The sequence below is a fragment of the Nicotiana tabacum genome, chromosome 19 (assembly GCF_000715075.1).
Source record: "Nicotiana tabacum cultivar K326 chromosome 19, ASM71507v2, whole genome shotgun sequence".
Lineage (NCBI taxonomy): Eukaryota > Viridiplantae > Streptophyta > Magnoliopsida > Solanales > Solanaceae > Nicotiana > Nicotiana tabacum.
This window is the reverse complement of record NC_134098.1, coordinates 100,968,944-100,994,548: the sequence shown is the minus strand read 5'-3', so window position 1 is coordinate 100,994,548 and position 25,605 is coordinate 100,968,944. Positions and strand designations below refer to the sequence as shown.

General features: G+C 40.5%; 1 pseudogene; it reads right to left on the bottom strand.

Annotated features, from left to right (window-relative positions):
- Nucleotides 1-1,638: 1,638 nt before the first annotated feature.
- Nucleotides 1,639-4,187, bottom strand: LOC107762388 (gibberellin 20 oxidase 1-D-like; annotated as a pseudogene).
- Between the last annotated feature and the right edge of the window lie 21,418 nt (nucleotides 4,188-25,605).

The following is a 25,605-nucleotide window of genomic DNA, read 5'->3' as shown; positions in this document are numbered from 1 at the left end:
GATTGAAACGTCATTATCTCGACCGGTCTTTATGACTGAGAATCGATTTTGACCGTACACAAGTATATATATTGGTCAATCGGAGAATATTGTGATATGAAGCAACTGAGTATAAATGCCCCTCTTGCAAACTTGAATGCAGTCAAATTCATATGATGGAATTGTGGAATTACTTTATCTTCCTCTCTGATTTTTCTCGAAATTTCTTGTCAACATTTTCTGATTGGCCTTAAGATGCTGCACTCTCCAAGATGCTCGACGCTTCACCACTAACCTTAGCTTTTTAATGAAAAGTTAGTCATTTCACTTCAAAGTTATTTCATTAATGGGGTTAGACACTTGGAATATTTGAAGTTCCCACTGGATTGGCGAATTAATTAAAAGCACAACTATCTAGTCTCACACTTATGGGTTCTCCACTTCTCCTTATTAGCATTTTCAGCATAAAATTCTGTTTCAGTTTATAACTTAGATTAATTAGAAACAGATACAGTTTACTTAATCTAATTTTGGATTTATGTTTCTGAAAACCTGAATTTTTTTATCGCCTATTAGGTTTCAAACGGGATTTACAATGTCCTCGGCGTTATTGCAGTTTTGTGTTGGATAGTCAAATTCTTTGACATTTTCCCCTTATTATAGCCTAACGCACTTCATTACAGATCTTTCTCACATCTCTGTAATAGACATAGTGGTCAACAAAATGTCATCGCTTGACCAAAACAAGAATACTATTCGTACTAACTTCTTGATGGGACGAACTTAAAATATTTGGCAATTTCCTCTATAATCCGAATCTATCCAATTTACCAATCATTGACCTTTAAAAATATATAAAATACAACATCACAGGTGATTAAAACCTTCATTCAAAATTGAATGGAGTTCAACCATCTGGTTCATGTCTTTGCTATATATGTCTGAGTATATACCTCAGTATATTTTTGTAAGAATTCAGTACCATTGAAACAAAACATTAATGAACACTAAATCCATTTATTAGTTGTTAATCTAATGTGAAAAATGAGAGTCTTTTATTTTTTCCTTTATTTAATAATGATTTTTTTTTTGGGGGTGGGGGTGGGGGATTGACGTGCAAGGGTGTCTTAGGGGTGAAAGTGGGAGCAAAGTTGTTGGATGTGGTACAATAGCAAAAGACTTCGATCAGGAGAGCTAGAAAAGGTTACACTTTAGACATAAAGTGTCCACAAATAGAAAAGCGAAGAATGGTCTCGTAAACCATTTGTTTCTTATATTTCAAGGACACAAAAAAATTACTATGTTTATCACAAATCAATGAAGACGTGACGTTTGTCTTCACATAAACTTTTGTCACTATCATGATTCTTTAATTTGTAATCTCGCCTCTAATTATCACTTAGGTAAAGCAGTATGAAATATTGAGTACGGGTAACTACTTTTCAGATCAGAATTTTATGGGGAATTTATTGGATGATATGATGAGTGTAAGCAACCTCCCCCAACGGACCAGGACGGCAAAATAACCAATTTTGTAAGAAATGAAACTGATTTGAAAACTTTTGGCCATATTTTTAAGATTATAGCAGCCATGTAACATTTTCAAGGTAGTACATAGGCATAAATAGTATGCCTATAGTGACTATTTATGATGTATTATAACTCAAAATGATCAACTGTCCTGCCTTTTCATATCATAAAAAGTTGAATGTTTTGATACCAAATCTGGCATACTCAACCAAAGAGACAAAGAAAAAGATGAAAAGCCATATACATATATAAGCTGATAATCTTATAAAATTTCAAGAAGCTAGCTGCTCTAGTTCATAGGTATATATTTCAATTTGAACAGCTGTTTGCTCTTTTCCTCTGGCTTCTTTCTCCTTTCTTCAAAACCTTAGTACGTAGAACAAATTGAAATAAAAAGGAAGAAAGGACATATTGATATGTAGTTGTAATTATATATATCTGAGCTAGTAGCCTTTGTGAAGAAGCCAATGCACAAAAGCATCAAGAGTTTTTTTGTCAGCTCTGTAATGTTTCTGAGTGAATTCAAGAAAAACCGGCCATGTGAAATCAGGGAACTTCCTTGGTAGATTCCTCGTAATCAACTCTTTTGGTGGGCTTACTATCTTGTCCTTCTTTGGACATAGGAAAAATGCCAAAGACTTCCTTGGTTTTCTACAGTTTACTATTGCTCTGTGCAAGCAACTCTTGTATGTCCCATTTGACATTACCTGACCAGATAAAATCAACATTCCAATAAAGTTCCATTAGCGCATTGTCATCAAATAACAAATTAAAGTAGATTTCGCCTCAGAATCCTTTGCATTTTGAGGCTGGCCGGTCGGCCGTCCAAGAGGCTTTTTTTTTTCTTCGCTCTAGGCAAGGCAAGTCGAAGAAAAGATCTTCCCATTAATGCTTTAAATCTCGTGACTATGATAATGGTATCTATATATCCGTTAACTTCTTGAAAAAAGACGACATTTTACATCACATTGCATGTTATGATCGCTTAAACATGTCGTGTTATCTAATGTTGGGACCAAATGTATAGTGGACAAATGCGAGGGTTGTCTCTCATGTTGGTCTTTTGGGACCATAAGTTTATTGTACTTTCATGCTTGTTTAATTTGTCAAGGTTTTTGAGTTAAACATTGTAGTGTTGTGTGGTCGTGAGAATAATAACGATCCTTCATATCTACTTTTATTTATTTACGAGTTAAATTTCTAAACGTTCACAATATAATTTTTTTTTATACTATCAAGTCATAAATATGAAAAATATCCATAAAAAGTACTACTACTATATTAGTAACTGGACTATTAGATAATTAAGTTAATTATTACTCGCCACAATAAATTAAAATACGCCAAAGTTCTTTATATATACTGACAGTGTAGAAAAGTTAAATCCTTGATTTATTTTTGTTTGTAGTTAGGAAATAAAGAGTTGAACTTACCATGAATGTATCACCAATGTTGACCACAAAAGCGTTAGTATTGGGAGGAATGGAGTGCCATTTTTCATCCACAAAGACTTCAAGGCCACCAACATTATCTTGATGAAGGATGGTTAAGGATGTAGGATCACAGTGAGGTCCTGTCCCTAGAGTCAAATCAGGCTTTTGGCAAGGAGGGTAATAGTTCAATCTCATTATTGAATCATTCCCTTCAAAAAATTCTCTGAAATATGCTCTTCCCACTCCTAGGCTTTCTCCTAAAAGCTCCATTACTTTAAGGGAAAGCTTGCTCATTTCTTCACAGTATTTTTGGTACACATTCCTACAAGTATAACAAACATATAGTAAGCAAACACTAGTTAGTCCAAACTTAGGAACCAAAAATAGATTTCACTAAAAGTTGAAAGTGTACAGTGACATATATTTACGTATATAAAACAATAATTATTAGACCATTTGTCCTATGCCCTGACACTGATAGCACAAGTTTGTATCGCACCATACACATGACATGCATAGTGCATAGTGATATATTAAAAATGGTAAGTGTAGAATATCGTTATAAAACTTAGTTAAATTTTGAGATAGTGCTATGTTCTAAGAATTAGGCCAAATATAACCATTTTGGCTAATATTGCACTAAATCTTACCCAAAATGAGTGTACTCTTGGCCCATGACATTCAAGATGTAGCTTTGGACTATATGATCTGAAGAGGGAACCTCAGCAGAATATCGAAAAGAAAGTGTTTCTTTCCAAGGAAGATTGCAAGAGAACCTACTAGTAAAGCTACTAGCATAACCACAATAATCACCAAGCTTTCTCTTGGCTCTTTCCTTCTCCACAAGAGGTTTTCCAAAGAAAAAATCCATATTTTTATGAGCTTCATTTATGAGCTTCGAATCTATACCATGGTTAACGACGAGGAAGAAACCATGCTTTCGACATGCCTGATTGACAAGGCGAGTGGCGTTGGAGACGGCGAGGGGGTCGCCGGAGAGGTAGTCATTCAAGTCAATTGGAGGGACATGTAATGGAGGTGGTGGCTCAGGGCATGGCTTTTCGCCTTCCGGCATATGAATTGCTGAGGAATGTTTGAATTGTTTTGAAGGAAAAGTGCATCAAAAACAAGAGATGTTGTTTCTTCGTTTTGTGTTTCATCATGCATTGTTGCATTTGCATATGATGAAGAAATCATTGTAAATGTTTGTTATAATGGACTTTTTGTAGACCATCTTTGTAACTATATATAGACATGAGGGGTTCTGACAGTTGGTTTTTAGGGCTTAGGGAGGGGTACGTACAATTAATCTTGTTAGAATTAGGTACAAAGTATTGGAGCATTTGTTTAGGATGTAATAAATCATTTAGTGTCACAATATTCATATCGAAATAACATGGTGCATACGGAAGCTAACAACAAATCCTGAAAACCACAATTTAAAAGACAAGAAAAATATTACTAAACTAGGCATAATAATTAAGTTATTATGATTTAATTTGGTCAATCGACCTACATATGATTCATCACTAATATCAAAAGAGAAAATAATTTTTTTGAGAGAATAGTCTACCCTAAACAAAACTCTCCGAAAGACTACATTGGTTGTTATTTTTATTGTGAGTAAAATCTTTAATTTATTCCTCCAAGAAAAGGATAAAACATGTGAAAGAGTTTTATTCCTTTTAGGAGTCTTTGTCCCTTTTTCAAGAAAAAAAGTCCCAATAAATTAAAATTTCAGGACAAAATCCTAACACTCGCATCTATATCCTCACCATGTAAGAAGAATTACACTATATATCACTTATAATCAATGAAAATATAGTCAACCTGGAAAATAAGACAAGCTAAGTAATCTACTACCACAGATTAAATTGTACCCATTCATATGTAAAATTTTATTTACAAGATAAATCCAACCATATAGTGTGTGCATATACACTTTATTTTGACAAAGTAAAAGTTACTCTACTTTGCTCCGAAAAATTACTTTTTTAATATCGAAAAAGGTATATATATCTTTGTCCTTGAAATGGTAATCTATGCTCTAAACTCAAAAGTGTTAAGTAAAAGGGATTAAGAAAAAGCCAAGTGACTTTCATTGGAGAAGTCGGCAAAGTGAAAAGTTGGAATCTTAATGTATGCCACTGTTGCGTCGTTCTCACTAACTTGAATCTTGAGTTGTTCGTTCCTCACCTTTTTAAGATACCATTGCCTTTTTGCCTCATATACCACTAAGTTTCATAACTTTGTCAATCTACCCCTTTCCTGCTCTTTCCGTTATGGCTTGGCATATATAGGGTATAACCGATAGTCCGAATGAATAAAATACTATTGGGTTATTGATATCGGGTTATTGGATAAATAGTTTGGTTTATAGCGCGGCCAACCTGGTTATAGATTTCACGAAACCTGGTCTATAGCGCGGTCAACCTAGCTATTGACCTCGCGAAACCTGGTCTATAGTGCGGTCAACCTGGCTGTTGACCTCGCGAAGCCTGGTCTATAGCACGGTTTGGGTACTTGATGCTTTTGCGCTCTTTTCTTGCATTTTTGTCCTCTTTTTGTGCAACTTTCATTCGACTATTTCTTCCAATGTTCCTACACATAAAACAACACAATTTAGTTCAAATGTCGCACAATAATTCACTAAATCAACAAAATATAGGACGAGTAATGTGCTAAAGGTATAGCATTTTGGCCGAACATCATTGTTCGATAATGGCTTAATGTTATTTGACTATTGGGTTATCGGTTCGGGTCTCGCTTTGCCCAATTTTATTAACGATTTAATCAATAGCCCAATGAGCTTTAACAAAATTATAATTTTACCCACTAAGCATATAAAGCCACGTTATGACTTCATTCTCTCATTCTCTCAATTCTCTCACAAGTTACTCTTCATCTTCAAACCTTAATCCTTAGAGTAAGTTTTAAACTTTTTTGAATTTCTCACCTTAATTTTTCAGTTAAGATTTTTTTGTTTTAAACTTTAAAGAATTAATTGTTTAGATTTTTAATTTTTCTATTTGTTTCTTTTGTTACACTGATTCTTTAGTATTTACAAGATTAAGATTTTATTATTTTTCAGTGAATTATGCCCGCCCATAGTGAGATAGTTAGTAATATTAGATTATTGAATGTCTTCTTCCTTATTCTTACTAACTTATAACTTTGAAAATTGAGATCATTCATTGGGATTTTCAAATGCAAAGAAAACTTTCTTTTTTAAAGTTGAAATTTAATCCATCTTTTCTTAAGAGCAAAAATTCAATTCCTTTTTCTTAACAATATGATCACAATTTCTATAATAAAAACATAAAATTTTAGATTTTTTTATTTTTATTGGGTAAACCGATAACCAAACCGATAAGGATCGATAATTGATAAACCGATACCCGATAATCGATATCTTATCAGTTCGGTTATCAGTTTAGCATATTTATAAACCGATAATCGATATGCCGAACCGACCGATGCGCACCCCTACTGTACCTTGCTTCTTCTTCCAGTAGAAAGACATGAACGTGTTAGCATTTGCTTTCCAAACAACATTAGCTAGTCATCTAATAGCTTCTTGTACTAGTCAGCCAAAAACAGTTAATTAGTGAATGTATGACATTAGCATTTTCATTTTTGGGGTAAAAAACGTTTGCATTTTCATGAATGTTTAACTACGATATATATTAAATATTAAAAAACGTCATTACATGCCATAATATTTGTAATAATCTAACAGGTCATTTTAACTTTTAGAACCCAGTTTCCCTAAATAAAACTTTTCGTATGTGCTTTTATCAATTTATGACTTGCGAGAATGGTTGGTTCGAAATTTGAAAGTGTTCGGGTTGAAATCGGAACACTTAGTTCCTTAATTTGGTTTTAAAAGCCCAAGTTTGACTTCGGTCAATATTTTGAGAGAACGACCCCGGAATAGGGATTTGATGGTTCCAATAGGTTCGTATGATGATTTTGGACTTGGGCGTATGTTCGAATCGGATTTTGGACAACCTGGGAGCGTTTCAACGCTTAATAGTGAAAATCAACTATTTGAAGGTTTAATGTTCTTTAAATTTGGTTTGGAGTAGATTTTGGAATAATTGAAGTCCGTTTGGAATTCCAAGCCTGAAAATAGTTCCATATGGTGATTTAAGACTTGCACATAAAATTTGGTATCGTTCCGAGTAGTATAAGTATATTTCGGCACGTTCGGAATAAGTTTGAAGAATTTGAAAATTCTAAGTCGAATCAATTTGGTTTGAGGTATGATTCTTAGTTTTGATGTTGTTTTATACGTTCCGAGGGTTCGAGCGAGTTCGTTTTATGATTTCAAACTTGTTGGGATGTTCGGGAAGGGCCCTGGGAGCCTCGGGTGTTCACCGGACGAGGCTCGGACCAAATTTGGACTTTGGAGCAGCAGCTGAAGCTTCCAGCTTCTGCTGCAACCGCACCTGCGCTTTGCCAGCCGCAGGTGCGAGCTCGCAGAAGCGAGCCATGAGCCGCAGAAGCGGACAAGCCAAGCACGCCCAGGGGTCGCATGAGCGAGCTTTTTAGCGCACCTGCGAGCGCGCAGGTTTGGTCCTTAGGGCGCAGATGCGATGCTTGGCCAGGCGAGGGAAACTCGCACCTGCGAGGCTTTTTCCGCAGGTGCGGCTAGCCCTCCGCAGGTGCGAAATTACTGCTGGGCAGAACGTTTTAAATGGGCGAGGCTCAGCCATTTTAGCCCGTAATTCCTCCATTTTGGGAGATTTTGGAGCTTTTGAGAGGGGATTTCAATTGGCAACTTGAAGGTAAGTTAATCCTACATACTTTGAGTTAAATATATATATTATGGGTAGATTATAACCTGTAAATTTGTAGAAATCAAGGGTTAGAGGAAAAACCTAGATTTGTATAAAAATGAGATTTTTAACCACGAAAGTGGTTAGGAATTGGATGGAAATTGTATATTTAAGTTCTTGAGATTGTGGATAACAATTTCCTCCGAATATTTTTGAAATCCGGGTACATGGGCCCTGGGTGAATTTTAGGAGTTTACCATTTTTGGATAGGGTAATTTATTTAATAGTCTAATTTTAAATTTTTGAGCATGTATTAATTATTTTATATAACTTTTGGATAGTTTCGGATTTTTTGGCACCGAATTGAGATTTTACGCGACATTGTGCTTGGGAAGTGGGCTTTGAGACAAGGTAAGTCTCTTGCCTAACTTTGTAAGAGAAAATTTACCCCATAGGTGATTCATATTAATAATTTTTGTCTAATTGTGGGGGCTACATACGCACGAGGTGACGAGAGTCCGTGCGTAGCTACTAATTATGTTAATGTCTGTGTAGTTTAGGACTCAACTCATAAATTACTTGTGATAATTGCTCCTTTTATTTAATTAAATTACTGGAATTATATTGTAAATTATTTGAGGAAATAATAAAAGATCGAAACTTCGTATACTCGGATTTTGTATAAATTATTGAATTGTTAATAGAGATTGAACATCCTATGTGTTAATATTATAATAACTTCTCATTCTAGAGAATCATAAGTAAATGTCCTCCTTTCTTGTGAAGCGGACCGAATGCCTCGGTAATATAGATGCATCTATGGATCGTGCCGCACGTCCCTTGACAGTGTACACGACACTCTGGATCGGGCCGTACGACCTCGGCAGAAATCGTGCCTAATAATAATAATTACACGATACCTTGATATTTTAATTGCTACTTGTGAAGTTAATTGATAAATTGGAAATTATTGAAATGTAAGAAATTAATTATTTCTGCTTGTTAAGAAAATTATTGTTGTTCATCTAAAAATCATGTTTAATTCAATATATTCTATTGTAATATTATGGAACCATAGTGAATGTCAAAGTCGACATCTCGTCACTACTTCTTCGAGATTAGGCTTGATACTTACTGGGTACACGCTGTTTACGTACTCATGCTATGCTTGCTGCACTTTTTGTGCAGGACCTGAGACAGGTACTATCGGAGGATCTATCGGCGCGTACCCACGTTATCTAGAGGCTTAGTGGTGAGCTACCTTTCTGAGCCGTTTTGCAGCAACTAGTGCCTCTTCTTGTATTTGTATTCTGTCTATTTTATTTCGGACAGTATTTAGAATTTTGTATAATCTACTAGATGCTCATACACTTGTGACACCAGGTCTTGTCACACACACTAGTAGAATTTGTGGATTTAATTATTTTACTTGGGTTTTAATTTATCTTACTTTCTCATATCTTTCTTAAATTTTGAAATTTTGAAGAGTTTGATTACTCGGATAATTTTTAAAGAAATGAATATACATTTAAATCATTAGTTGGCTTGTCTAGCTGGGATGTTGGGCTCCATCACGACCTATATGTGAGTTTGGGTCGTGACAACATGGTATCAGAGTACTAGGTTCACGTAGGTCTCACAAGTTATGAGCATGACTAATAGAGTCTTGCGGATCGGTATGGAGACGTATGTACTTATCTTCGAGATGTTATAGGGTGTTAGGAAAACTACCTTTCTTCATATCCCATTGTGCAAATAATATAGTACTAAATATCCTCCTCTTATTCTCTCACAGATGGTGAGAACGCGCTTTAATGAAGTTCTAGACCAGGGAAGAGCTACCCCCCTATTGTTAGAGGCCGAGGGAGGGCTCCAGCCCGTGGTAGGGGACGAGGATGTCCCAGAGTTGTTCCAGTTATGCCACTAGTGGGTCCAATAGAGGATCCTATTATTGAGGAACAGGGCGAGGTGCCCGTAGCAGAGCCAACTCCGGTGGATTTCACGTCTGCAATGGGATTTCAGGAGGTCATGGGCCGTATGCTGCGGTTCATGGACACTATGACTCAGGCTGGTATATTTCCAATAGACCCAGCCATATCTCAGGCGGGTGGGGGAGCAAAAACCCCTACAGCACAGGCTCATGGGCAGGAAACTGCTGTATATCAGATCCAGGGTGCACTACTCGTAGGTGGAGTCCAGCCAGTAGCAGCAGCTACACCTGAGCCCAGACCAACTGCGGCCGCCGAGCCGCAGAAGCTATTGGACAGATAGACTAGACTACATCCTTCTATCTTTGGGGATGAGCGACATGAGGATCCCCAGGATTTCATTGATCGGTGCAGGAACATACTGCACAACATGAGGATATTAGAGTCTCATGGGGTAGACTTTGCTACTTTTCAGTAGGAGGGTAGAGCCCGTAGATGGTGGAAGTCTTATCTTCTTGGCAGACCAGTAGATTCTCCTCCCATGACTTGGGACAGGTTCACCCGTATTTTTTGGACAAGTATATTCCACCCTCTAAAGGGAAGAGTTGCGATTTTAGTTTGAGTAGCTCCAGCAGGTTCAGATGTTAGTGACCGATTATGAGGCGAGGTTCTTTGAGTTATCTCACCATGCACTTATGATACTCCCTACTGAGGCGGAGAGAGTGCGGAGGTTTATTACGAGTTTACATGCTGGCATTCAGGCCACTATGGCCCGAGAGGTTGAGATAGGGACTTCTTATGAGTTGGTTGTGGAGATAGCCCGAAGGATTGAGGGTGTGCGTCAGCGCAGCCGAGAGCAGGTTATGAGGGATAAGAGATTTAGATATTCTGGAGAGTTCAGAGGTGCTCCGCATGGGGGTAGAGGTCAGTTCGTGAGAGGGAAGTCCAGCAGGCCCCCATATCCAGCACCACCGCCTCTTTGGGGTGCCCCAGTGAGACCTTATTTCAGTGCTATGCCAGAAAGTTCTAATCGCCCACCAGCTATTCAGGGTTCTTCCAGTGGGTACTCAGGTCACCAGGGTTAGACTTGTAGTCAGCATCCCATCACACCGAGAAGTTGTTACGAGTGCGGGGATTCCAGTCACATGCAGAGATTTTGCCCCAGGCTTCGAGGTAGACCAGTGCAGTAGGGTCAGCAACCTATGATTACCGCACACGTTTCTCCACTAGCCGTTCGACCACCCAAAGGTGGAGGGAAGGTGGGCAGGGGCCGTCCTAGAGGTGGAGACCAGCCAGTTGGTGCTCCAGCCCGGTTCTATGCTTTTTCAGCCAAACCAGATGCAGAGGCCTCAGATGCAGTGATTACATGTATTATTTCTGTTTGCAAAAAAGATGCCTCTGTATTATTTGATCCAGGATCTACGAATTCATATGTGTCCTCTCTATTTGCTCATTTCCTGGGTGTTTCTCGAGAGTCCTTGAGTACTCCTGTTTATGTGTCCACTCCTGTGGGCGATTCTGTTGTTGTGAATCAGATCTATCGATCCTGTGTTGTTACATTCTGTGGTTATGAGACTAGAACAGATCTTCCGCTGCTTGATATGACCGACTTCGAGATTATCCTGGGCATGGACTAGCTATCCCCATATCATGCCGTCCTAAATTGCCATGCTAAGACTGTTAATTTGGCAATGCCAGAATTTCCTAGGTTGGAGTGGAAGGGTTCGTCCGTCAGCGCATCTAATCATGTTATTCCCTTTCTAAAAGCTCGATATATGGTCGAGAAGGGTTGTTTGGCTTATCTAGCCTATGTTCGGGATACTAATGTAGAGACTCCGACTATTGATTCAGTGCCTGTAGTTCGGGAGTTCTCCAATGTATTCCCTTCAGATCTTCCAGGCATGCCACCAGATCGTGATATTGATTTTTGTATTGACTTGGCTCCAGATACCCAGCCTATATCTATCCCACCGTATTGCATGGCTCCGAAAGAATTAAAGGAATTGAAAGAATAGCTTGAGGAGTTATTAGCAAAAGGTTTCGTCAGACCAAGTGTATCGCCTTGGGGTGCACCAATGTTATTTGTGAAGAAAAAGGATGGAACTATGCGAATGTGTATTGACTATCGCCAACTGAACAAAGTCACCATTAAGAACAAGTACCCGTTGCCGCATATTAATGATCTATTTGACCAGTTACAGGGTGCTAGGGTGTTTTCTAAGATCGACTTAAGGTCGGGGTACCATCAGTTGAAGATTCGGGATTCAGATGTTCCGAAGACTGATTTTCAGACTAGATATGGCCATTATGAATTTATGGTGATATCTTTTGGTTTGACTAACTCCCCGGCGGCATTTATGGATTTGATGAAGGGGGTATTCATAACATATATTTATTCGTTTGTCATTGTCTTCATTGATGATATTTTGATTTACTAGCTCAGTAAGAAAGAGAACGAGCAACATATGAGAGTGGTGCTTCAGACACTGCGGGAACAAAAGTTGTATGCTAAGTTCTCCAAATGTGAGTTATGGCTAAATTCTGTAGCATTCTTGGGGCATATTGTATCGGGTGAGAGCATTAAAGTTTATCCTAAAAGATTGAGGCAATTCAGAATTGGCATCGTCCCACTTCGGCGATTGAGATCAGGAGTTTCCTAGGTTTAGTAGGTTATTATCGTCGGTTCGTGGAGGGCTTTTCATTTATTGTAGCACTTTTGACCAAATTAACCCAGAAGGGTGCTCCATTCCGATGGTCTGATGATTGTGAGGTGAGATTTCAAAAGCTCAAGACAGCATTGACTATATCACCGGTGTTAGTGTAGCCTTCCGGTTCGGGGATGTATACAGTGTATTGTGACGCTTCACGCATTGGTTTGGGTTGTGTATTAATGCAGGAGGGGTGAGTTATTGCATATGCCTCACGTCAGCTGAAACCTCACAAGAAGAATTTCTTGGTACATGATTTGGAGTTAGCTGCAATTATTCACGCTCTTAAGATTTGGAGGCATTATCTTTTTGGGGTGTCTTGTGAAGTTTACACTGATCATCGTAGTTTGCAGAATTTGTTCAAGCAGAAAGACCTAAATTTGAGGCAGCGCAGATGGCTTGAGTTACTAAAAGATTATGACATTGCTATCCTGTATCATCCGGGCAAAGCGATTGTTGTTGCCGACGCCTTGAGTAGAAAGGCGGAGAGTATGGGTAGTCTGGCTTTCATTTCAGCAGAGGAGAGACCATTAGCTTTGGATATTCAATCCTTGTCTAACAGACTTGTGAGGATGGATATTTCAGAGCCCAGCCGAGTTCATGCATGTGTTGTAGCCCAGTTTTCACTATTTGAGCAGATCAAGGCTCGCCAGTTTAATGATCCACACTTAATAGTTCTTCGAGAAACGGTACTACTGGGTGGTGCTAAGGAAGTTACTATTGGCGCGGATGGTGTTTTGCGACTCCAGGATCGTCTATGTGTTCCTAATGTGGATGGACTGAGAAAAATGATCCTAGATGAGGCACACAGTTCTCAATATTCTATTCATCCAGGTGCTGCAAAGATGTATCGTGACTTGAGGTAGCATTATTGGTGGCGGCGGATGAAGGACATAGTTGAGTATGTAGCTAGGTGTCTAAATTGCCAGCAAGTTAAATATGATCACCAAAGGCCAAGTGGCCTACTTCAGCAAATGACTATACCCGAGTGGAAATGGGAACGCATTACTATGGACTTTGTAGTTGGGTTGCCACAGACCTTGCGAAAGTTTGATGCAGTCTGGGTCATTGTCGACAGGTTGATCATGTCGGCACACTTCATTCCGGTCGTAACTACGTACACTTTGGAGAGGTTGGCCTAGATTTATATTCAGGAGATAGTTCGGTTGCACGGTGTGCCAATTTCCATCATATCAGATAGAGGCCCTCAGTTTACTTCACATTTCTGGAGATCAGTACAAAGTGAATTGGGAATCCACGTAGAGCTCAGCACAATCTTTCATCCGCAGACCGACGGACAGTTGGAGCGGACAGTTCAGATTTTGGAGGATATGCCCAGGGCATGTGTGATTGACTTTGGAGGTCAGTGGGATCGTTTCTTTCCTTTAGCCGAGTTTACTTATAACAACAGTTACCAATCCAGCATCGAGATAGCTCCATTTGAGGCTTTATATGGTCGGCGATGTCGTTCGCCCATCGGATAGTTTGAGCCCGGTGAGGCTAAGTTACATGGTACTGATTTGGTAAAGGATGCCTTGGAAAAGGTAAAATTAATTCAGGAGCGACTTCGTACAGCACAGTCCAAGCAGAAAAGTTACGCGAATCAGAAAGTGCGTGATTTATTGTTTATGGTGGGTGAAAAAGTTCTCTTGAAGGTTTCGCCGATGAAGGGAATCATGAGATTTAAGAAGAAGGGCAAGTTGAGACCAAGGTTTATAGGACCATTTGAGGTGTTGAGACGAGTTGGGGAGGTTGCTTATGAGCTTTCTTTGCCTCCCAGTCTATCAGGAGTTCATCCGGTTTTCCATGTATCTATGCTTCGGAAGTATCATACCGACCTATCGCATGTGTTAGACTTCAACACGATTTAGCTAGATAAAAGCTTGGGTTATGAAGAGGAGCCAGTTGCCATTGTTGATAAACAGGTTCACAAGTTGAGGTCCAAGAAGATTTCTGCGGTAAAAGTCCAGTGGAGGGGCCAACCAGTCGAGGAAGCGACTTGGGAGGCCGAGGAGGACATGCGGAGCAGATATCCATATTTATTAAGCACTCCAGGTATAATTCTAAACCCGTTCGAGGACAAACGTTTGTTTAAGAGGTGGAGAATGTAAAGACCCAACCGGTCATTTTGACTTTTAGAACCCCGTTCCCCTAAATAAAACTCCCCGTATATGCTTTTATAAATTTATGACTTGCGAGGATGGGTGGTTTGGGATTTTGAAGTGTTCGGGTTGAAATCGAAACACTTAGTTCCTTAATTTAGTTTTAAAATACCAAGTTTGACTTCGGTCAACATTTTGAGAAAATAGCCCCAGAATTAGGATTTGACGGTTCCAATAGATTCGTATGATGATTTTTGACTTGGGCGTATGTTCGAATCGGATTTTGGACAACCCGGAAGCGTTTCGGCGCTTAATAGTGAAAATAAACTATTTGAAGGTTTAATGTTATTTAAATTTGGTTTGGAGTAGGTTTTAGAGTAATTGAAGTCTGTTTGGAATTCCGAGCCTGAGAATAGTTCCGTATGGTGATTTAAGACTTGCACGCAAAATTTGGTATCATTCTGAGTAGTATAAATATATTTCAGCACGTTCGAAGTAAGTTTGAAGAATTTGAAATTCTAAGTTGAATCAATTTGGTTTGAGGTATGATTATTAGTTTTGATCTTGTTTTACACGTTCCGAGGGTTCGAGCGAGTCCGTTTTATGATTTCAAACTTGTTGGTATGTTCGGGCGGGGCCTCGGGTGTTAAGCAGACGAGGCTCGGACCAAATTTGGACTTTGGAACAGCAGTTGAAGCTTCCAGCTTCTGTTGCAACCGCACCTGCTATTGGCCAGCCGCAGGTGCGAGCTCGCAGAAGCGAGCCACGTGCCGCAGAAGCGGACAAGCCAAGCACACCCAGGGATCGCAAGAGCGAGAATTTTGGCGCAAGTAGGTGCGGTACTTAGGACGCAGATGCAAAGCTTGGCCAGGCGAGGGAAACTCACACCTGCGAGGCTTTTTCTGCAGGTGCGGCTAGCCCTCCGCAGGTGCGAAATTACTGCTGGGCAGAACGTTTTATATGGGTGAGGCTCATCCATTTTAGCCCGTAATTCCTCCATTTTTGGGCGATTTTAGAGCTTTTGAGAGGGGATTTCAACTAGCAACTTGAAGGTAAGTTAATCCTATACACTTTTAGTTAAATACATAGATTATGGGTAGATTATAACCTGTAAATTTGTGAAAATCAAGGGTTAGAGGAAAAACCTAGATTTGTATAAAAATGAGATTTTAACAACGAAAATGGTTATGGAATTGGATGGAAATTGTATATTTAAGTTCTTGAGATTATGGGTAACGATTTCTCTGAAAATTGCCGGAATCCGGGTACGTGGGCCCGGAGAGAATTTTAGGAATTTACCATTTTTGGATAGGGTAATTTATTTAATAGTCTAATTTTGAATTTTTTTTAGCATGTATTAATTATTTTATATAACTTTTGGATAGTTTCAGATTTTTCGGCACCGAATTGAGATTTTACGCGACATTATGACACATAAATATTTCTATTTTTGGAAATTTTAAGTGGGCGTTCAATTTCTTGTTTAGATTCAATAAATTTCGTGTATTTATATGTCCGATTGTGTTTTTAGTTGTAAAAAGTTGTAATCTTGAAGGTAATAATGTTGAAATCCATTGTTTGTTTAGTGTTTCTTTGTGACTTTTCTTATGTGATTTGATGAAATTCAGTGTTTTAAAAATCTTGTAGGGTTGACTAGCAAGATTGGCTTCGGAGTGAGCCACTACCAGTAAGTGCTGAGGAAGAATTAGATGTTCTCGAACAACTAGAACAAAGTGATAATATTTTAATTTATTTGGTTGTATATTATTTTTATAAATAGTTTGTTTAATATTTTTGTTATTTGACTTGTTAATATATATTATTCTCTTTAGATATTGCCAAACTTGGAAAAGAACCTTGCGATGATGATATGTAGAATCTTAGATAGTTATGAGTTGAAAATTTGGTAAGTTCATTATTCAACTTCTATAGTATGCATTGCTAAGAATTTATTTGACTTAATATTTTTTCTTTTTATGTTTAATAGGTGTATCATGTCTAGACTTCGTGGTCACAAAACTACCTCACCTGTTTGGAGTTACTATGAAAGGATTGAAAAAGGTAATGATGGATGGTGGAAAGTAAGATGTAGTCATTGTCATCTTATTTTTTTCATTACAATGCACAACAAAGTGGTACTAAGTCCTTAATGAGGTATGTTGGACGTTGTTTGGAGTGCAATTTGGTGAAGCCTATAAGGATTGAGTAGTTGTTGTCTTGTTAACTTGAATTTGAACTGTTAGTACTATATGTTTGGACTTGTTAATTTTAAGGTAAAATTTTTACTACTTTGTATTATTATTAAAATGTATTTGGACAATTGTTATTGAAGAATTAGTACTATTCCAGTTATGGCCACTAGACAGAATGCAGAAATGGGTAGTATACTATATGTGAATTCTTCTCTTTTTTGCTTAACTCCAGTGAATTGTCTTCTCTTTTTTACTTAACTCTAGATTGAGTTATCTTATCGGGTAAACCGATAACTGAACCGATAATGATCTATAACCGATATCTTATCGGTTCAGTTATCGGTTTATCAAATTTATAAACTAATAACCGATATGCTAAACTGATAATATTCATAACCGAACCGAACTGACCGATGCCCACCCCTAGTGCGTAGCTACTAATTATGTTAATGTTCGGGTAGTTTAGGACTCAAATCATGAATTGCTTGATAATTGCTCCTTTTATTTAATTAAATTACTGGAATTATATTGTAAATTGTTTGAGGAAATAGTAAAAGATCGAAACTTCGTATACTCAAATTTTGTGTAAATTATTGAATTGATAATAAAGATTGAATATCCTACGTGTTAATATTATAATAACTTCTCATTCCGGAGGTTCATAAGAAAATGTCCTCCTTTCTTGTGCAGCGGGCCGAACGCCTCGGTAGTATAAATACATCTATGGATCGTGCCACACTGTCACGACCCAATTTCCCCTCCGTGTGACGTCGTGACGACACCTAGTCTCTACAACTAGGTAAGCCTAATATTTTGCGGAATAATAATATAAAAATATAAATTTAACCAACTATTCAAAAATACATAACAAATTCTAAAACCTGAAACATCGTGAATCATAAGCTACAGAAGGAAAGATCTAGTGTCTCTATACATCAGAGTCTAACAAGGAAAAATACGGAAGATAATGGTCATGGGAAAGAGTAGAAGGGGACTCCGAATTCTGTGGATGCGACAGATATACCTTGAAGTCTTCAAAACTGTCCCGGCTCACTGATAGTGCGGCTGATAAGGTGCACCTGGATCTGCACACGAAAAACATGTGCAGAGAGTAGAATGAGTACACCACAATTGGTATCCAGTAAGTACCAAGCCTAACCTCGGTCGAGTAGTGACGAGGTCGGGTTAGGGCCCTACTAGTAAATATATAATAAAACAATATAGAGTGTAATACTGCAATAAAATAAAGGTTGAAATTTAACAACAATGAAATCATAGAAGGTAACAACTCAGTACACAGAAACACAACAGGGGATCTCCCGAGATACTGTCTCGTAGTCCCAAACGTAAATGAGCAGGGGGATCTCCCGGAATACCGTTCCGTAGTCCCAAAGTAAATGTGCAGGGGATCTCCCGGAATACCGTTCCATAGTCCCAAAGTAAATATGCAAGATAGGGGGATCTCCCGAAATACCGGTCCGTAGTCCCAAAGTAAATATGCAGTATATGGGAATCTCCCGGAATACCATTCCGTAGTCCCAAAGTAAATATGCAAGGCAGGGGAATCTCCCGGAATACCGGTCCGTAATCCCAAAGTAAATATGCAGTACATGGGGATCTCGCGGAATACCATTCCATAGTCCCAAAGTAAATATGCAAGACAGGGGGATCTCCCGCAATACCATTCCGTAGTCCCAAAGTAAATATGCAGTACAGGGGGATCTCCCGGAATACCGTTCTGTAGTCCCAAAGTAAATATGCAGTACATGGGGATCTCCCGAAATACCGTTCCGTAGTCCCAAAGTAAATATGCAGCGCGAAAGATAGAAATACAACTACATCACGAAATTCTTACAATTTAGACAAGTACCAGTTAGGGAAGAAGCAGGAAAATCACTAAGCATGCTGCACATAATTCACATAAATAATTAAGATACGTAGACATGTTATATTAGACTAAACATGATAGCTACACATATTTGAATAACTCAATTAAGAATGAAAATAGATTAGTACTCATTAAAATGGTATAACTCAAAATAATAGGAAAACATGTTGCTGCTCAGTAAGAAAATCGGGTTTTACCACAACTAGCTCGTGTACGTACTCGTCACCTCACGTACACGGCGCTCACATAACACAAAAGTTCCAAATCTTAAGGTGATTTCCCCCACACAAAGTTAGGAAAGCCACTTACCTCGAGTCAAGCTCAATCAATCCGTAAGAATGTCCTTTCCACGAATATCCGGCTCTGAATGGACCAAATCTAGCCAAAAGCAATTACATATCATAATTACAACAATAATAGACTCATATAATTAACGAAATCAATATTTTATCAAAAATTCCAAAATTAACTCAAAATCGCCCGTAGGGCCCACTTCTTGGAATCGGGTAAAAGTCATAAAATACGAAACCTCATTCACTCACGAGTCTAACCATATCAAATTTACTAAATCCGACACCAAAATCTCGATTAAAGCCCCAAAATTCGGCCTAAGAACTTTTCTCGATTTTTCACCCCAAATTCGAATTTAAACGATGAATTCAAGCATAGATCAGTGGAATATAACCATAAGGGAGTTAAGAATCATTACCCAAAAAATTCCTCCGAAAATATCTCCAAATTCTGCCTTCTACCGAGCTCTGAATCAAATTTGTAAGGTGAACTTTAAACCCTCGAATCTGCCCCTTTTCTGCTTAGTTATTCCGCATCTGCGGACCTTTGGTCGCACCTGCGATACCGCACCTGCAGAATTTACTTCGCAGGTGCGGAAAAGACTTAAGAGGGATGGGTCCGCTTCTGCGGAAAAAGGGCCGCACCTGCGAGTGCGCGCTTGCGGACTATTGTCCGCTTCTGCGATCTCCTCCCCGCCTGCGGGTCCTTTAGCGCATGTGTGGGCATCGCAGATGAGGCATTTCCCTTCGCACCTGCGACCCTTGACCACCCATCCCAAATCCACTTCTGCGCTTGCCTCTCCGCATGTGCGATCACGCACCTGCGGTCTCTCCACCGCAGGTGCAAAAATGACAGATGCGTGAAGACTTCAGCAGCAACACAAATACAACTTTTGATCCGTTAAGCACTCGAAACTCACCCGAGGCCCCCAGGACCTCAACCAATTCTACCAACCAATCCTATAACACCATACGAACTTAGTCGAGCCTTCAAACCACATCAAATAACACCAAAAATCATGACTTAAGCACGGATTCAAGCCTAAGAAATTAGAATTTTCCAAATTCTACAAACGACGCCGAACCATGTCAAATCTAGTCCGAATTACCTCAAATTTTACACATAGATCACAAATGACACTACGAACCTACAGCCTCTTTTGGAAATCCATTCGGAGCTCGATATCAAAATTTCCACTATCGGTCGAAATCGCCGAAAATCTAACTTTCGCCAATTCAAGCCTAAATCTACTACAGACCTCCAAAACACATTCCGGATGCGCTCCTAAGCTCAAAATCACTCAATGGAGCTAATAGAGTCGACGGAATTCCATTCTGGATCCGTCTTCACACAGTTCCGACTACGGTCCAAATTTTAAGACTTAAGCTCTCATTTAGGGACTAAGTGTCCCAAAACACTCCGAAACTCAAAACCAATCATCCCGGCAAGTCACAATAGCAGAAATAGATATAGGAAAAGTAGTTAATAGGGGTTCGGGGATCTAACTCTCAAAACGACCGGCCGGGTCGTTACATCCTCCCCCTCTTAAAACAATCGTTCGTCCTCGAATGAGCATAGAGACATACCTAAAGTGGTGAAAAGAGGAGGATAACGGCTGCACATATCCTGCTCGGTCTCCCAAGTCGCCTCTTCGACCGACTGTCCCCTCCAATGTACCTTCATGGAAGCAATGTTCTTTGATCTTAGCTTTCTGACCTGCCTGTCTAAAATAGACACTGGCTCCTTAACATAAGATAGATCCTGGTCCAATTGAACTGAGCTGAAATCCAACACATGGGTCGGATAGCCGTGATACTTCCGGAGCATAGAAACATGGAATACCGGATGAACTCCTGCTAGACTGGGAGGTAGGGCGAGCTCATAAGTAACCTCCCCAACTTGACGCAACACCTCAAATAGACCAATGAACCTTGGGCTCAGCTTGCCCTTCTTTCCAAAATTCATAACGCCCTTCATAGGCGAAACCTAGAGCAAGACTCACTCTCCAACCATGAATGCCACATCACGAACCTTCCAGTCCGTATAACTCTTCTGTCTGGACTAGGCTGTGCGAAGTCTATCCTGAATCACCTTCACCTTTTCCAAGGCATCCTGAACCAAGTCCGTACCCAATAATCTGGCCTCACCGGGTTCGAACTAACACACTGGGGACCGACACCGCCTACCGTACAGAGCCTCATACAGTGCCATCTGAATGCTGGACTGATAATTTTTATTGTAAGCAAACTCCGCAAGTGGCAAGAACTGGTCCCAAACACCCCCAAAATCTATCACACACGCACGAAGCATATACTCTAATATCTGAATTGTGCGCTTGGACTTCCCCCATCTGAGAGTGAAATGCTGTGCTCAACTCAACCCTAGTACCCAACTCCTACTGTACAGTTCTCCAGAACCGTGATGTAAATTGAGTACCCCAGTCAGAGATAATAGATACCGGTACGCCATGAAGCCTGACGATCTCACGGATGTAGATTCGAGCTAGCTGCTCGGAAGAATAGGTAGTCATCACAGGAATGAAATGAGCCGACTTGGTCAGCCTATCCACAATCACCCAAACTACATCAAGCGTCTGCTGAGTCCGTGGGAGACCAACAACGAAGTCCATAGTGATCCGCTCCCATTTCCACTATCTCTATCTTCTGAAGCAACCCACCCGATCGCTGCTGCTCATACTTCACCTGCTGGTAATTTAGATATTTAGCCACATACTCTACTATGTCTTTCTTCATCCTCCTCTACTAATAATGCTGCCTCAGGTCCTGATACATCTTCGCGGCACCCGGATGAAGGGAGTACCGCAGCTGTGAGTCTCCTGAAGAATCAACTCATGCAAACTATCTACATTGGGAACACATAGCCTACCCTGCATCCTCAATGCACCATCATCTCCAATATTGACCTCCTTAGCATCACCGTGCTGGACCATGTCCTTAAGGACAAGTAAATGGGGGTCATCATACTGACGCTCCCTGATACGATCATAAAGAAAAGTCCGAGAGACCACACAAGCCAATAATCCACTCGACTCATAAATATCCAATCTCACAAACTGGCTGGCTAAGGCCTGAACATCCAACGCCAATGGTCTCTCTGCCGCTGGTAGATATGCTAAACTCCCAAAACTCTCTTCCCGGCGACTCAAAGCATCGACCACTACATTGGCCTTCCCAGGGTGGTACAAAATAGTGATATCATAATCCTTAAGAAGCTCCAACCACCTCCGCTGACTTAAGTTAAGATCTTTCTGCTTAAACAGATGCTGCAAACTCCGATGATCAGTGTAAATCTCACAAGGAACACCGTACAAATAATGTCGCCATATCTTCAAGGTATGAACAATAGCTGCTAACTCAAGGTTGTGGACAGGATAGTTCTTTTCATGCACCTTCAACTATCTGGATGCATAGGCAATCACCCTACCGTCCTGCATCAACACCGCGCCAAGATCAATCCGCGATGCATCACAATATACAGTATAAGACCCCGAACCTGTAGGTAATACCAACACTGGGACTGTAGTCAAAACTGTCTTGAGATTTTGAAAGCTCTCCTCACATTCCTCTGTCCACTTGAATGGAGCACCCTTTTGGGTCAGCCTGGTCATAGGTGCTGCAATAGATGAGAATCCCTATACAAAGCGACAGTAATACCCCGCCAAACCAAGAAAATTCTGGATCTCTATAGCTGAGGACGGCCTGGGCCAACTCTGCACTGCTTCAATCTTCTTCGGATCTACCTTGATCCCATCACGAGACACTATGTGGCCCAAGAATACCACTGAATCAAGCCAGAATTCACACCTAGAAAATTTTGCATACAACATCTTCTCCCTCAAAGTCTGAAGCACGGTCCTCAGGTGTTGCTCATGATCTTCCCGAGACCGGGAATATACCAGGATGTCATCAATAAATACAATGACGAAGGAATCAAGATAAGGCCGGAACACACTGTGCATCAAATGCATAAAGGCTGCTGGGGCATTGGTCATCCCAAATGACATGACAAGAAACTCACAGTGACCATATCTGGTCCTGAAAGCAGTCTTCAGGATATCGGGCTCCCGAATCTTCAACTGATGATAACCTGAACATAAGTCAATCTTGGAAAACAATCTGGTACCCTGTAACTTATCAAATAAGTCATCAATATGAGGCAGTGGGTACATGTTCTTCACTGTGACTTTGTTCAACTGGCGGTAATCAATACACATCCGCATAGAACCATCTTTCTTCTTCACAAATAAGACAGGAGCACCCCAAGGTGACACACTGAGCCGAATGAAGCCTTTATCAAGCAATTCTTGTAACCCGTCGTCGTTCGATCAAGGTCGAACTCTTCTTTATTGGCCATGGCCCTTGCTCGGCAATAAATCAATGCCAAAATCAATATCTCTATCGGGCGGCATGCCCAGAAGATCAGCTGGAAACACATCTGGAAAGTCCCTCACTACTGGAACTGACTCAACTGTAGGGGTATCAATACTGACATCTCTCACATAAGCTAGATACGCGTCACACCCCTTCTCAACCATTCGTTGAGCTTTAAGAAATGAAATAACTTTGCTGGGAGTATACTCTAAGGTACCTCTCCACTCTAACCGCGGTAGGCCGCTAGGAACACCCTGTGCAGGAGGCACACTAGATACTAGCGGTGCATAATAAGGCTCCTGGGGTCTAGAAGGAGCTGGAACACCGCTGGAGGCTGGAAGAGCTGAATGAACGGGGCAGCTCACATAACCCCTACCATGGCGAGCTGCTGGGGCACGAGCTCCAGAATAATAACCAGCCTCTCGAGACCTCTTGGCCTCCCTCTCCTCTCTATCCCGGGCAAACATGCCCTCGAACCTCCTGGAAATACCCACAACCTTCTGATAAGAAATATCCATCTCCAATTCCCTGGCCATACTACTCCGGATGCTGGGATGGAGACCCTCAATAAATCGTTGAACCCTCTCTAGAACTGTGGCAACTAAGGCCAGTGCATGTCGGGCCAAATCACTGAAGCGAATTGCATAATCTGACACAGTCATAGCACCCTGGCGCAACTGCTCAAACTCCGCGCGCCATGAGTCCCTGAGGCTCTGAGGGACATACTCTCTCAAAAACATGTCCGAGAACTGAGTCCATGTAAGTGAAGCTGCCTCAGCCAGACTACTCAACTCATAAGCACGCCACCACTGATAGGCCGCTCCTCTATGCTGGAATGTAGTAAAAGAAACCCCGCTCGTCTCCGTTACGCCCATAGTACGGAGAATACGATGACACTCCTCCAGAAAACCCAGAGCATTATCTGTAGCCAATCCGCTGAAGGTAGGTGGGTGGTACTTCTTGTACCTCTCAAGTCTGAGCTGCTCCGCCTCAGAAGCTGCTGCCCTAACCTCGGGCTGAGCTGGAGCTATCGGCTGCATTGGTACTATCTCTGGAACCTGGTCGACCTGAATCCGCTTCTCTGGAGTACCGGCGACGGGAGTCTGTGCTCTTCCCCCGGCCTGAGAGCTCACGACACCTACGAACCTAGAGCTCTGATACCAACTTGTCACGACCCAATTTCCCCTCCGTATGACATCGTGACGGCACCTAGTCTCTACAACTAGGTAAGCCTAACATTTTGCGGAATAATGAAATAAAAATATAAATTTAACCAACTATTCAAAAATACACAACAAATCCCAAAACCTGGAACATCGTGAATCACAAACTACAGAAGGAAAGATCTAGTATCTCTATACATCAGAGTCTAACAAGGAAAAATACAGAAGATAATGGTCATGGGAAAGAGTAGAAGGGGCCTCCGAGGTCTACGGACGCGACAAATATACCTTGAAGTCTCCAAAACTGTCCCGGCTCACTGATAGTGCGGCTAATAAGGTGCACCAGGATCTGCACACGAAAAATATGTGCAGAGAGTAGCATGAGTACACCACAATCGGTACCCACTAACTGCCAAGCCTAACCTCGGTAGAGTAGTGACGAGGTCGGGTCAGGGCCATACTGGTAAATATATAATAAAAGAATATAGAGTGTAATACCGCAGTAAAATAAAGATTGAAATTTAACAATAATAAATCATAGAAGGTAACAACTCAGTCCACAGAAACACAACAAGGGATCTCCCGAGATACCGTCTCGTAGTCCCAAACGTAAATGAGCAGGGAAATCTCCCAAAATACCGTTCCATAGTCCCAAAGTAAATGTGCAGGGGGATCTCCCGGAATACCGTTCAGTAGTCCCAAAGTAAATATGCAAGACAGGCGGATCTCCTGGAATACCGGTCCATAGTCCCAAAGTAAATATGCAGTATATGGGGATATCCCGGAATACCGTTCCGTAGTCCCAAAGTAAATATGCAAGACAGGGGGATCTCCCGCAATACCGTTCCGTAGTCCCAAAGTAAATATGCAGTACAGGGGGATCTCCCGGAATACCGTTTCGTAGTCCCAAAGTAAATATGCAGTACAGGCGGATCTCCCGGAATACCGTTCCGTAGTCCCAAAGTAAATATGCAGTACATGGGGATCTCCCGACATACCGTTCCGTAGTCCCAAAGTAAATATGCAGCGCGAATGATAGAAATACAACTACATCACGAAATTCTTACAATTTAGACTAAGTACCAGTTAGGGAAGAAGCAGAAAAATCACTAAGCATGCTGCACATAATTCACATAAACAATTAAGACACGTAGACATGTTGTATTAGACTAAACATGATAGCTACACATATTGGAATAACTCAATTAAGAATGAAAAT